This window comes from Eptatretus burgeri, chromosome 7 (genome assembly GCF_056783735.1).
Source record: "Eptatretus burgeri isolate ZD-2024b chromosome 7, Ebu_testis_v1, whole genome shotgun sequence".
Taxonomy (NCBI): Eukaryota; Metazoa; Chordata; class Myxini; order Myxiniformes; family Myxinidae; genus Eptatretus; species Eptatretus burgeri.
This window is the reverse complement of record NC_140967.1, coordinates 110012166-110027603: the sequence shown is the minus strand read 5'-3', so window position 1 is coordinate 110027603 and position 15438 is coordinate 110012166. Positions and strand designations below refer to the sequence as shown.

The window sequence follows — 15438 nt, the reverse complement described above, 5'->3', positions numbered from 1 at the left end:
GAGACTCATAGAGACATGGTATTGGTGCTTAAACCTATGTGTTCAGGGTCATGGAACTCAATAAGACCAATAACAATTACAGTGGCTCCTTCGTTTGCGGCAGCCATCTTGAATTTCAAAATGGCCGCCATTCAAAATCGCAGTTGTCCATATATCAGTCATCAAAACACAAAGATGCTTGATGTTGGTGGCTATACTCATGCATTTAAGCCCAAGCAATCCAATGATAAGAGTATAATAATACAGTGGTTCATTTGGTTGAGTTATTATGTAACCTTAAATCTCTGGGAACTAGGTTTGTCCTGGAAAAGAACGCAGACTGTGTCATGCTCAGACACATTAGCACCTTCGTGATCCCAGTTGTCAATGGCTGCTGATGTGAATTCTCCAGGATCAAAATGAGCTGCTAGTGCAACATCCTGCCTATTCTGCTGTGCAGTGTAGGTTGCAATGTCATATTGATGTCGTCGCAGTTCTCTGAAGCTTCGTGCAAGCCCTTGACGATTCAAGATATTGGTGATTATTTTCCCTCCATGTCCGAGACTGTGAGCTGATTCAGCATTCATTACATGCATTGGCGTTCTCCTTCTGCCACAATGATGTACATAATACATAGTCTGAAACAGAGCTTGGATCTTCCTGCAACGTTGAGCAGAGAGGCAACCATCAGCAGTCTGTTTGGAATCACTGTTATTCCGACCCTCACTATTCTCTGTTTCACATGCATCATCATCTAACTCTTCATCATCTACATCTTCTGCTGTAGGATCTGTTTCCGTCATTACAGCTTCAGCTGCCTTGGGGTATGTCTCGGGGTTGAAATTGCATAAATATCCTAAAAACCTAAGTATCGGTTCTGGCATTCTCATACTGGAGCATGCATGTTTTAGATCGTGAGCATCACACAATCTATCATCTAGGTTAATATCATGACTATCAAGACTTTGCCGTAGCACATTGGCGCAAACCTGTACAGGTCAATGGAGCGAATACGCTCTGTCAAGAACATCTGCTCTATTACATGGCACACTATAAACCATCAAAGACTTTAGCAACTGGTCAGGATATGTAAAATCAATGCTACTACCAAAGTGTCTAAAAAAATATATCTTCACATCTCCATTGCGAAATTGATGCTCGTCCTCCACAAGTCTATTCAATCGGTCTCTGATTAAGTTATACTTAGTTCATAGCCATTGCCACTTTTCAGTCCCTCTTCTAACTCAGAAACGATATCACTCCATGCGCGCTGCTTGGGGTTCAGCTTTGGTGTATTGCCAGTTGAACGTTGATCATGCTCAAACTTTTGGATGTATGATGTCATGCACTGTTTGTGATAATACAAGTCAGCTCCAAAAACTGCATGCTCATCCTGGAGGTCACACATTTGACTGAAAATGTCATCCTGGAAGAAGTTTTCTGCTTGTAAAAGTGAAGTAGCACGGTTTGACTCAGATATACGATATTTTGTGAAGTCCCGTTTGTGTGACTTCTTGTTACAAATGATGCAGTTCATCGAGTAGTTGACACTGTATGCATCTGTAGGATTTGGAGGTGAACGTAAAGTGGAGTGAGCACGAGTCGCAACCCCATGTGGACTTCCAGATTCTTCTGAGGATAGCGATGCTTTCTGTGATTTCCCTACTTCCTGGATGCGTTTGAGCAGATTCGCATTGGTGTACTTCTTGTAGCACTGGTTGGAAACATGATAATAGAAGAAGTCACTCTCAGCTGGCATCAACTTTATGCGTTTTGTTCCAGAGTTGTTTCGTATGTCACGAGCTTCCCGTATTCGTTTATACCAGTTGGGTGTGCTGATCAGTTTTCCCTGCGTTGGCTCTTGACAAATTGCACACTTTGTCCGGTCAAAATCACCAACTCCTGTCCCCGAAAGCTGTACAAATACCATTGCTGATTGTGGATTAGGGCTTGTATTAGGTCTTGTATTAGTGCTTGTCTTCAGAATTTATCTGAAATAAAAGAGAAGTGGATTACAGTGAGTTGACTTGTTAAATGAAGATCTTTAAACGTAATGATTACAGAGAGCAGCAAATCTTCAATTTTGTGATGGACACCATATACTCCTGGCTCAAGGGGGAATTTGTGGCCATCACAAAAGTACAAAGTCACCCATGATTTTGGTGATAATAGTTATGGGCGTCACGTTGGAATTATAGGTTACCTGAATATACTCAAGAAGATTTTTGCTGGTCTCAGTGAACCACTGTATCATTATACCACTGTATTATTATACTCTTATAATTGGATTCCTTGGGCTTAAATGCATGAGTATAGTCACCAACATCAAGCGTCTATGTGTTTTGATGACTGATATATGGACAACTGCGATTTTGAATGGCGGCCATTTTGAAATTCAAGATGGCTGCTGCAAACGAAGGAGCCACTGTAATTGTTATTGGTCTTATTGCATTCCTTGACTCTGAAAACATAGGTTTAGGCACCAATATCATGTCTCTATGAGTCTCACAGACCAATATATGGTCAAAAGTAATACTTATGGTGGCCATTTTGAAAAGCGCTCTCCACAGCAAAATCGACACAGATTTGGGCTTGTCACCCAAATTTTTTTGAAAGGTCTTGGTATGTACAACAATAAAATCATGTGTGACTTTGTACTTTTGCGATGGCCACAAACTCCCCCCTAAAGCCTACACTATAACAAGAAGCCTATTGTTTTGAGGTCAAAAGGTCAACATAGGCCAAAGGTCAACAACTAAGGTGGTCTTTTTAAAATCCTCAATTTTCATCCAATTGACGTGAAATTTGAAGAGGATATATAGTTCAAGTCACTGAATTCAACCAGCCAATTATTTTGGAGGTGCACCTCGGCTAAAAGGTCAACATAGGCCAATTTTCTAAAAATCCTCAATTTTCATCCGATTCACTTGAAATTTGAAGAGAATTTGCATATTTCGTCATTGAATTCAACCACCAATTATTTTTAGGTCAAATTTGTTTTATTGATTTTCCAAGTATCATGCTCTGAATGACGTATTTTTCTTGCTTATTTGTTTGTCTGTCTGTTTGTCTGTCTGTCTGTCTGTTTGTCCGCACAGAACTTTTGTGTTTTTCTCTGCAACCACTTGTCAGATTGAGATGAAATTTTCACCATTGGTGCAACTACTCATGCAGAATGTTTGAATGATAATTATGATGTTATTGGTCACGTGGTGTGGCAGCCATATTGGAAAAACGGGAAAAAATTGGACCTCTGTATCTCTGAAACCGCACCAAGTTAAAAATTGAAACTTTGCACATGGCAAGTACTCTTCATGTGGAATGAGGGTGATTTTTTAAATAATGTCATAGATTGTCCTCGTTATGACGTTATAATTGCATATGTAGAACACTACATTCGATCAGTATGAAAATTTTTGAAGGTCATCTAGGGATAAAATGGTATACAGAAAAAATATATATATATTAATGACGTTATCAGTCGTGTGATTTGGCAGCCATATTGTTTTTAAATAAAACTTTCAAAAATCTTCTTCTCTGAAGTGTCTGAAGAGATTGATGCTAAACTTTACACGTATGTCCGCCTGTCCATGAGGAACAAAACGTTCACACATATAATGTCATTGGTCGCATTGTTTGGCAGCCATATTGGATTTACCCTAAAACTTATTAAAAAATCTTCTTCTTCAGAACAGCTGGACAAATTTAGGGGAAACATCACAAAAGTGTTGCCCAAGCTATGGGTGTACAAGTGGTACATAGCAAGTACTCCTCATCGAGGAATGAGTGTGGTATTTTTGTGACATCATAGGTGCCTTCATTATGTCATAATTGCATATGTGGGATGCTACATCCGATCAGTATAAAAATTTTGAGGGTAATCTCGGGATAAAATTGTCCACAAATCTTTTTTGATGACATCATCGGTAACATGATTTGTCAGCCATGTTTTTTTTTTTTAACCTTCATAAACCTTCTTTGAAATGGCTGAAAAGATTGAGGTGAAAGTTTACACATATGACCGCCTTTCCATGAGGAACAAAAGGGGTCACACATATGACATCATAGGTCACATGGTTTGGCAGCCATATTGGATTTACCCTCGAGCCTATAAAAATACACCACTCAAAAGAAGTCCTGGTGAGGGTTTGCAATCTCTGATTTTTTTTCTTGTTTGTTACTGCCATTGTTCTGTTCTTGCATATGGCAGCTTGGCTACTGGGTCGCTGTCATTTTTCAGAAGCGCAGCTGTGCCACTGATGCTGTGGCCCTATACCAGTGCACTGGTACTCATTTCTCCAACCTCGAAAGGATGACAGGCTGAGTCAACCCCACCTGGTGTTAGATCAGCAGCCAACAGGGCTCAAACTCAGGAGCCCAGGATCCAGAGCCAGCCACCTTCGCTGCTAAGCCAACACCAGGCTTGTTACTGCCACGAAAAGCCATTTCTTTAAGAAACCATGTCCTGACTTATTCGGCCCGTTCTGATGGCAGCATTAGACTTTTGGCCAGCTCGGATTCATTATCTAAGTTTAATCTCAGATGTGGCTACCTAAAGTTGGTTACGCTTGGCCAACTGACTAAGTTCTGTTGGGAAACTGCTGGCATGGTTCTCCTATTGCCTTGTTTAACTCATTGGCAGGGTAAACCAACCTTGGGTGCGAAATCTGATCAGAGTTGAGAATTGGAAATGGCGTGCATGGTCTCTTTAAAAGAGACGCTTTCCTCTCGGAGTTATCCAGAGGTGACGTCCAACCATCACAATATGTGCAGGGTGATTTTATTTATTTTTTTTTGTTATTCGAGAGCTCTAAATAATTCCCACACACAAAACTATATCAGTTAAGAGCCGAATATTTTGCTTAAGAGGAGCCTAATGTTGCAGAAAAATGTCACATGATCCACACAATTGATTACCTTCAATCCACAAAATTGAGCTTGTTGTGTTAAACGTCTCAGAGATTTCTTTAGGCTTGCCTTCATTCTTTCCCACTTTCTCTGGTGTAACAACACTTAGCTGGCACATGTGCTTTTTAACTTCCACACAGTCTGTTTCTCTGAACTGCTTCACCAGTTTCCAAATCACTGATTTTGAAGATTTTGTACAACCAACAAAGCGACTTTTAAATGCAATTTAACAATCCCAAAAGGATTCATTCTTGATGGAATGTTCGATGAGAAACACTCGTTCTTCCACAATGAGCGCCATGGTGTGACTGATTGAAAACCGTTAAACGTCATTGCCGGGTCATGTGATAAATCATGTGATACCGGATAACTCTCAGGATCATGTCAGATCTTTTTGTAACATTGGGCTATATTACATTTATGCAAAATATTAGGTTCCTAACTGATATAGTTTTTCATGTATGGGGAATGTGGCTTTGTCATTTCTGCAAATCCGATAACCTCTAGAATCTCTTAAACCAAGTCAAATTTCAAAATTTAAGCTTCTTAATAATTGACCCCAGCAGCAGTTCTGACTGCGAAAAAGAAAAAAGTGTTCTTTCGTTAAATTCAGGCATTGTTTGGCATTCCGGTGTCTCTAGGTGTTCATGCTTTATTTAGTTGCCACACATGCGATAACCTCGAGAATCTCATCGCTGGATTCATATTTCAAAATTTAAAATGTGGAATTGACCTTAGCAGCAGTTCCGACTGCTAAAAAAAAGTGTTATTTTGTCCAATTTGGTCATTGTTTGACACTCCGGATATCAGCCATAACTGTGTTTCAGCTGTAATGATTATGAACATCCAGAGAGTTGTATTCCCATATTATTTGATACTCCAGATGGTGGTTATTTTCGGACGTGTAGGCGCTCACAAAGCGTGCCCAAAATGGCCCTCGGTGCATTCGTGAAGAGAATCGGCTCACAAGCCACCAATTTTGGGGCAATATTTTTGTCACAGGCATTTATGAAGCGGTTTGAAATGGTTTCTGTGGCTGTGTGGCTAAGGCGTTCATGTGTGAGGAAAATGCAGTTGGTTTGTGAAAAGGAACGTGGAATGATGAAAAATGATATTTGGGATATTATAACTAAACAATGGCAATGCAGATCTATCAACACGGACTTTAGACAGTTAAACTAAATGATATACTGCAGCTATGAAAAAACTGCTTTAACTATGGAGGATCTCTTTGGGACTCGTGAAAACCACAACAATATATTTATTTATAAAAAATTTCATACGGTATTAAAGTGCAAAGACATTGATTGTTCTTCCCATCATCTTCCTCCTCGTCTGCTGTTCTTTTTGTTACAATATTCCAAATAACTCATCATTTTATTTATTTATTTATTTATTTATTACAAAGGAACAGTCTATTAGAGAAGCAGACGTTACAGAAAATATAATCATGACCTTTTGCTACATTCTGTTCGGTATGGTCAATAGCTCTTGTTCTTTGTCTCCAAGCATTCTCTACTTCGTAAAGACAAACGCCTTTTGAGGATTGTGACAATGTTGTGGGATTGGCACGAATTTTAAACAAATTGGCTAGCCAGGCCTCACATTCATGGAAAGGTAAGTGCAGGAATTTTTCAGGGATCAATAACACCCCCATGGCCTACTCCTTTCTCATGAGGCTCCAGGTATTTTAACATCCAGCCGTGAATTCGAACAGATCCGACGACAGCTGGCTTTACATCTCTGAGAGAGGGATGGCACAGCCAGTAATGAAGCGGCATGCTTGTAAAGCAGTCAAATGACAGTTTACAGTTGTGCCTGAAATAGAGGAATACTCAACTTCATTGTGGCTAGTGTCTGCCTGTGGCAACAGTAGGTGATTAGAAAAATAGATTTAGCAAATGAAAGTTCACAAAGGAACGCGAAACGTCATGGGAGGCAAAGTGAAGGTGATGTTTCAAGTGTTAACCCTTTGTCAAAGCAAGTGCTTGGAGGCATTGGAGGAGGAAGCTTTCTTTCTCTGACGAAGTACTAACAGCCGAAACGTCAGCTTTAGTTTTTCCTCCCACGACGGTTGGCATACCTTTGTCAACTTTCAGTTGATAAACTCTCTCATTGAGACAGCTGAAAGGAGAGCTCAGAGGTAGTGTGTGTTTGCCTGTCAGTGCCACGTTCAAGAAAAATACAAAGAAAATCACAGTTCCGACACTATATTGTTCAAATTTAAAATATACTATCCTAATGCAAATAAAAACTCAGACATCTGCCGGTTTACTTTCACTTCGCTTTGTCAGTAAGACACTGTAAAATGTGCAGTAAAATTCCACCTGTCAAACAGTAACACCACTGTGCTCTGCACCATGCGTATAATTACTGAAACTTACTGATTCAGCATTTTCCGTGATTCTAACATAAACCCTGTCAAAATGTGACTTTTGACAGATGCTGCACGGCAATGGCCACAGCTCACATATTTCTACAATGTATGTGCTCTGAAAATGGTTTAGCTTTCTGCCCATTTGGTTTGAAGTCGAGGAAGATGCTCTGTCTGCAGAGCATGACAATTGCAGTTTGGAGCTGAATCCAATTCGACAGGATACCATAATGGCTCGAGTGCCTGCTCTGAGTCTGGGAAGGCGGTGGTTTGATTCTAACCCGAGCAAAGACTTGGAAAAAATAGTATGTGTTACCTCCTTACTTGACACTCAGCATTTAAATTATAGAGCATGTAGAACCCCCATAGGTTGCCATTTGGTATCCATTGAGGAGCAGGGTGCATGTGCGTGTGCATGCGGTTGGGAGGGAATTCCTCCATAATTTCCCCCACTGCGTGTGGAAAGAAAACTGACGTCATAAAGATAGCATCACGGGGACCCAGAGTGCCTGACAAGCGAGGTCACTTCTCTCAACATCACCACCTGTGTTGTCTCCTATGTTTGACTACATGTGTGCGTGCATAATATGTCTCATATAATACACGTGTATAAATTTACAGGACAATATGTGAATATATCATACACAGCATAATACATGTGTATGTAATATACAGTACAATATGTGTGGATAAAATACAGTGTAATATGTGTGTATATAATATACAGGATAATATGTGTGTATATTATATACAGTATAATGAGCCTGGTGTGGCTCAGTGGTTAAGACGGTGGCTTGGGATCTTCGGGGTCCTGAGTTCGAGCCCCGCTGGCTGCTGAGTTAGCATCAGGGGGGTTGACTGAGCTTGTCATCCTTCCCAAGGTCGGCAAAATGAGCACCAGTATACTGGTAATTATCCCTGCAGGGTCGAAGGCGACAAAAGGGTTGGCGTCAGGAAGGGCATCCGGCCATAAAAACATTGCCACAAGAAAGGGTACCATGATTGGAGCCCACAAAAAGCTGACCCCTGCTCAGGGATAAAGGTTTTCAAATGGTGTGATGATGATTATATACAGTATAATATGTGTGCAGATAATATACAGTGTAATATATATATATATATATATATATATATATATATATATATATATATACAGTATAATATGTGTGTATATAAATATACAGTGTAATATATGTATAGAATAGATAATATGTGTGTATATAATATACAGTGTAATATATGTATATAATATACAGTATAATATGTGTATATAATATGCGTGCATAAAATACAGTATATGTGTGTATATAATATACAGTGTAATATGTGTGTATAAAATACAGTATAATATGTGTGTATATAATATACAGCACAATATGTGTATATAATATACAGTGTAATATGTGTGTATAAAATACAGTGTAATATGTGTGTATAAAATACAGTATAATATGTGTGTATATAATATACAGCACAATATGTGTATATAATATACAGTGTAATATGTGTGTATAAAATACAGTGTAATATGTGTGTATAAAATACAGTATAATATGTGTGTATATAATATACAGCACAATATGTGTATATAAAAAACAGCACAATATGTGTATATAATATACAGCACAATATGTGTATACATATAATATGCAGTATAAAATGTGTATATAATATACAGTAGAATATGTGTATATAATATACAGTATAATATGTGTCTATATTACATACAGTATAATATGTGTGCACTTGTATAGTACAGTATAATATGTGTGTATATAATACAGTATTATATGTGCATTTATAATACAGTTAAATCTTCTTCTTTCGGCTAGCTCCCGTTAGGGGTCGCCACAGCGGATCAACCGTCTCCATTTCGCTCTATCCTCCACATCTTCCATTGACACTCCAACCACCCGCATGTCCACCCTCACCGTATCCATGAACCTCTTCTTTGGCCTTCCTCTTCTCCTCCTGCCTGGCGGCTCCATCTTCAACATCCTTCTCCCGATATACTCCGCTTCCCTCCTGTGCACATGTCCAAACCATCTCAATCTCGCCTCTCTCACTTTGTCTCCAAACCGTCCTACCTGCGCTGTCCCTCGAATATACTCATTCCTTATCCTATCCATCCTCGTCACTCCCAAAGAGAATCGCAGCATCTTTAACTCTGCCACATCCAGCTCCGCTTCCTGTATTTTTGTTAGCGCCACCGCCTCCAAACCATACAACATAGCTGGTCTCACTACCGTCTTATATACTTCCCCCTTCACTCTTGCAACTACCCTTCTGTCACAAATCACTCCTGCAACTCTTCTCCACCCACTCCATCCTGCCTGCACTCTGTTTTTCACTTCTCTCCCACACTCTCTGTTACTTTGGACAGTTGATCCCAACTATTTAAACCCATCCACCTTCCCCACCTCAACTCCTTGCAACCGCACCATACCACCACCCTCCCTCTCATTTACGCACATGTACTCCATCTTACTCCGACTGACTATCATTCCCCTTCTCTCCAGTGCGTACCTCCACCTCTCAAGGCTCGCCTCAGCCTGCTCCCTACTCTCCCTACAGATCATGATGTCATCCGCGAACATCATATTCCATGGAGACTCCAGTCTGATCTCGTGCGTCAACCTGTCCATCACCATTGCAAACAGGAAAGGGCTCAGAGTCGATCCTTGGTGCAATCCCACTTTAACCTTAAACCGGTCCGTCATTCCTACCGCACACCTCACCGCTGTCACACTGTCCTCATACATATCCTGCACAATCCTCACATACTTCTCCACCACTCCCAACTTCCTCATACAATACCACAACTCCTCTCTTGGCACCCTATCATAAGCTTTCTCTAAATCCACAAACACACAATGTAACTCTTTCTGGCCTTCCCTAAACTTCTCCATCAACATTCTCAAAGCAAACATCGCATCAGTGGTGCTCTTTCCTGGCATAAACCCATATTGCTGCTCACAGATCGTCACCTCTCCTCTCAACAGAGCTTTCACTACTCTTTCCCACAACTTCATGGTGTGGCTTAACAACTTTATCCCTCTGTAATTTCCACAGCTCTGCACATCACCCTTATTCTCGAAAATCGGAACCAGTACACTTAATCTCCACTCCTCCGGCATCCTCTCACTTTCCAAGACTTTATTAAACAATCTGGTTAACAACCCCACTGCCATCTCTCCTAAGCACTTCATGCCTCCACTGGTATACCATCTGGGCCAACCGCCTTTCCACTTTTCATCTTCTTCATAGCAGTCCTCACTTCATCCTTACTGATCCACCCCACTTTCAGATTCACTATCTCCACCTCTTCCAACCTTCTCTCTCTCTCATTTTCTTCATTCATCAGCTCCTCAAAGTACTCCATCCACCTTCTCAACACACTCTCCTCGATCGTCAGCACATTCCCATTTGCGTCCTTTATCACCCTAACCTGCAGCACATCCTTCCCAGCTCGGTCCCTCTGTCTTGCCAATCAGTATAAATCCTTTTCCCCTTCTTTTGTATCCAACTTCTCATACAGCTCGTCATATGCCTTTTCCTTGGCCTTTGCCACCTCTCTTTTTGCTTTTCGACACCACTCCTTGTACTCCTGCCGACTTTCTTCATCTCTCTGACTATCCCACTTCTTTTTCGCCAACCCCTTCTTCCTTATACTTTCCTGTACTTCCTCGTTCCACCACCAAGTCTCCTTATCTTCCTTCCTCTGTCCAGATGTCACACCAAGTACCTTCCTAGCTATCTCCCTCAAACTTCTGCTGTCGTTGCCTAATCATCCCACCCATCTTTACCACCATCCAACGCCTGTCTCACCTCCTCCCTAAATTTCACGCAACAGTCTTCCTCCTTCAGCTTCCACCATCTGGTCCTTGGTTCAGCCCTCACTCTCTTCCTCAACCTCACCTCTAAAGTCATCCAACAGACCACCAATCGATGCTGGCGAGCTACACTCTCCCCTGCCACAACCTTACAGTCACTAATCTCTTTCAGGTTGCATCTCCTACTTAAGATGTAATCCACCTGTGTGCACTTTCCTCCACTCTTGTATGTCACCCTGTGTTCCTCCTTCTTCTTGAAATACGTGTTTACCACTGCCATTTCCATTCTTTTTGCAAACTCTACCACCATTTGCCCTTCCACATTTCTCTTGTTGAGACCGTACCTCCCCATCACCTCCTCATCCTCTTTATTCCCTTCCCCAACATGTCCATTGAAATCTGCTCCAATCACCACTCTTTCATCCTTGGATACACTCTCCACCACTTCATCTAACTCACTCAAGAAATCTTCTTTATACTCCATCTCACACCCCATATGTGGGGCATATGCACTGATGACATTCATCATCACCCCTTCAATTTCCAACTTCACACTCATCACTCGGTCAGACACCCTCCTCACCTCCAATACCCTCTTGACATGATCTTCCTTCAGGATTACCCCGACACCATTTCTCCTCCCATCCACACCATGGTAGAACAGTTTGAAACCACCTCCAATGCTCCTCGCCTTACTCCCCATCCACTTGGTCTCTTGTACACACAGTATGTCCACCTTTCTTCTCTCCATCATATCAGCCAACTCTCGCCCTTTGCCAGTCATCGTCCCAACATTCAGAGTTCCAACTCTCACCTCCACACTTCTACCCTTCCCCCTCTCCCACTGCCTCCGGACTCGCCTTCCCCGTCTCCTTCTCCTCCTTCGCCCAGCAGTAGCACAATTTCCACTGGTACCCTGCTGACCACCGGTCATTTCGCCGACCTCGGAAGGATGGCAGGCTGAGTCAACCCCCTGGTGTTTTCGACTTGGTTTTATATATATATATATATATATATATATATATATATATATATATATATATATATATATATATATATATATATATATATATATATATATATATATACATATACATATATATATATATATACATATATACATATATATATATATATATACATATATATATATATATATATACATATATATATATATATATATATATATATATATATATATATATATATATATATATATATATATATATATACACACACATTATATATATATATATATATACACACATTATATATATATATATATATATATATATATATATATATATATATATATATATATATATATATATATATATATATATATATATATATATATATATATATATATATATATATATATATACACACATATATATATATATATATATATATATATATATATATATATATATATATATATATATATATATATATATATATATACACACATTATATATATACACACATTATATATATATATATATATATATATATATATATATATATATATATATATATATATATATATATATATATATATATATATATACACACATTATATATATACACACATTATATATATACACACATTATATATATACACACATTATATATATATATATATATATATATATATATATATATATATATATATATATATATATATATATATATACACACATTATATATACATATACATACATATATTAATTCAGTGTCCCAACGGGGCTTGAACTCAGGACCTCTTGGGTCCCAAGCCACTGCACCAACACCAGGCTTATTATAGATGTGTATACATATAATATGCAGTATAAAATGCGTATATAATATACAGTAGAATATGTGTATATAATATATAGTATAATATGTGTGTATATTATATACAGTATAATATGTGTGTACTTGTATAATGCAGTATAATATGTGTATAAAATGTACAGAATAATATGTGTGTATATAATATACAGTGTAATATGTGCATATAATATACAGTACAATATCTGTGTATAATATACAGTATAATATGTGTGAATATAATATACAGTATAAAGTGTGTATATAATATACAGTATAATCTGTGTGTATATAATATACAGCATAATGTGTGTATATAATATACAGTATAATATGTGTGTATAATATACAGTATATGTGTGACTATAATATACAGTATAAAGTGTGTCTATAATATACAGTATAATCTGTGTGTATATAATATACAGCATAATATGTGTGTATATAATATACAGTATAAAGTGTGCATATAGTATACAGTATAATATATGTATACAATGTACAGTATAATATGTGTGTTTATAAAAAACGGTACAATATGTGTCTATAATGTACAGTATAATATGTGTGTATAGAATATACAGCATAATATATGTGTTTATAATATACAGAATAATATGTGTGTATATATTGTATAATACAATATGTGTGTATATAATATATGTGCAGATAATATACAGTATAATATGTGTGTATATAATATACAGGATAAAATGTGTTTATAATATACAGAATAATAAGAGTGTATATATTGTTGCGGAAATGACGCTTAGTGTGTTATTTAATATAGGATTAGCCCAGATCCCCCATTAAATGCATGTTTAGCCAGGTTGTTCGGTAAATGGACGTTACATGTGTGCCGGGAGCTGTAAGAGGCTATTTATTGTTCGTACAGTGGTGGTGGTCTGAGAGGTTCTTCTTCTTCGTTCCCCTCTCCAGGCGAGACTCCGCCCAGCGCTCTGAGAGGGGGAGTGGCCTAGAGAAGGAAGTGAAACTGAAGAAAAAAACTGCAGTGGGCAGTGGGCAGTGAGGCGAGCAAGTGCCAGAAAGGCGGTGGTGAAACTGAGCGCGCCAAGTCTGCCATTTTGGCAGTGGGTGAGGCCGCCTGCACATCGAGTCGGGTGATCCACGTTGTGGAGGAGTGGTTTTGGCCGGCGGTGCTTCCTCGGCCATGGACCCAGCCTACCGAGCCCAACACCTCAATTTGGCCTGGTCTGGCGAACAGACCAGGCCTGGACTTGTAGACTGGACCTTGTGAGAAACCAGCTGAAACCCACCATCGATCTGACGATCTGACGGTCTTGTGCCATCGACATTACGTGGGGTCAGAACGCGCTGAGGCTGCGTGCGCAAGCAGTGCCGGGAGAAGAAAAATTACGACGCCATTTTTCCACGTGGCGTGTTTGAGCTTGGGCGCTCGAATCTGTAGACATCGGCTTGTCACGAGCCACATCCGTGCCTCCGACACTTTTTCTCTCGTCCATGAAGCTTCACCAAGTACTCTGTGTCTTGTCTGCATGCTGTCCGTGTCTTGTCTGCATGTTGTTTGTTTTATCTCGTGAGGGTCCCCTTCGAAACCCGTAATCCGTAGCTCCCGAGTTAAAAAAGGGTTATAGATTAATTATAACATTGTCGTGAATGCTTTGCTTGTGTCGTATTCCCCGGGGTGTCCCCAATAAATCTGGCTGATTCCTATGAAGTTTCTGCTTTGAATTAATTTGTTCCGCGCCGAGGAACGATCCGCTCGATTTGGATATAAAAACCAAAATGGTTACAGACTGGCAGAGTTTGCTCGGTCTCTGACAAAACCAGTCTGTCAGGTCAGGTCAGGTATGGGAGCATGTGCCAGAACAGCACGTCGCTGCGTCCACTTTCTGCCGGTACTCCAGGGGCCTCCGTCTGGCCATCCCCCAGGCAGATGCCAGGCCCATCCCCATCTCCTTGAGATGATGGTCAACCTGTTGCAACCATGAGGCACGTGGTCGACCCACTGGCCTCCTCCACTCATGAGACTCCCTCGCTGAGAGAATCTGGTGAGCAGGATCAGAGTCAGGAAAACGAGCCACATGTCCATACAGCCGCAACTGACGCTCACGGACTATGCAGGTAACAAATCTCATCCAAGTCTCTCTCAGCAACCGCTCGTTGGACACAAAATCCGACCAGCGATAGCCAAGGATTCTCCGAAGAGACCTGGTACCAAAGGAATTAAGTCTCCGTCTCAGATCCTTGGTCAGAGTCCAAGTCTCGCACCCATAGAGCAAGACTGGAAGTACCAAGGACCTGAAGACTCGGACTTTCGTCCTCCCGCACAGGTACCGGCAGCGCCACACCCCATGATCCACTGAATCCATGACTCCCCAGGCCCGACCCAGACGTCAATTGACCTCTGACTCGCAGCCAGCAGAGACATGAATATCACTGCCAAGGTAAGTGAATCTCTCCACGACCTCAACATCCTCACCACAAACAGACACAGACAGGACAGCAGCATCCAAGATGTCACCAAAAGCCTGGATCTTAGTTTTG

General features: G+C 40.0%; 1 pseudogene; it reads right to left on the bottom strand.

Annotated features, from left to right (window-relative positions):
* Window positions 1-266: 266 nt before the first annotated feature.
* LOC147024085 (uncharacterized) lies at window positions 267-1909 on the bottom strand (annotated as a pseudogene).
* Between the last annotated feature and the right edge of the window lie 13529 nt (window positions 1910-15438).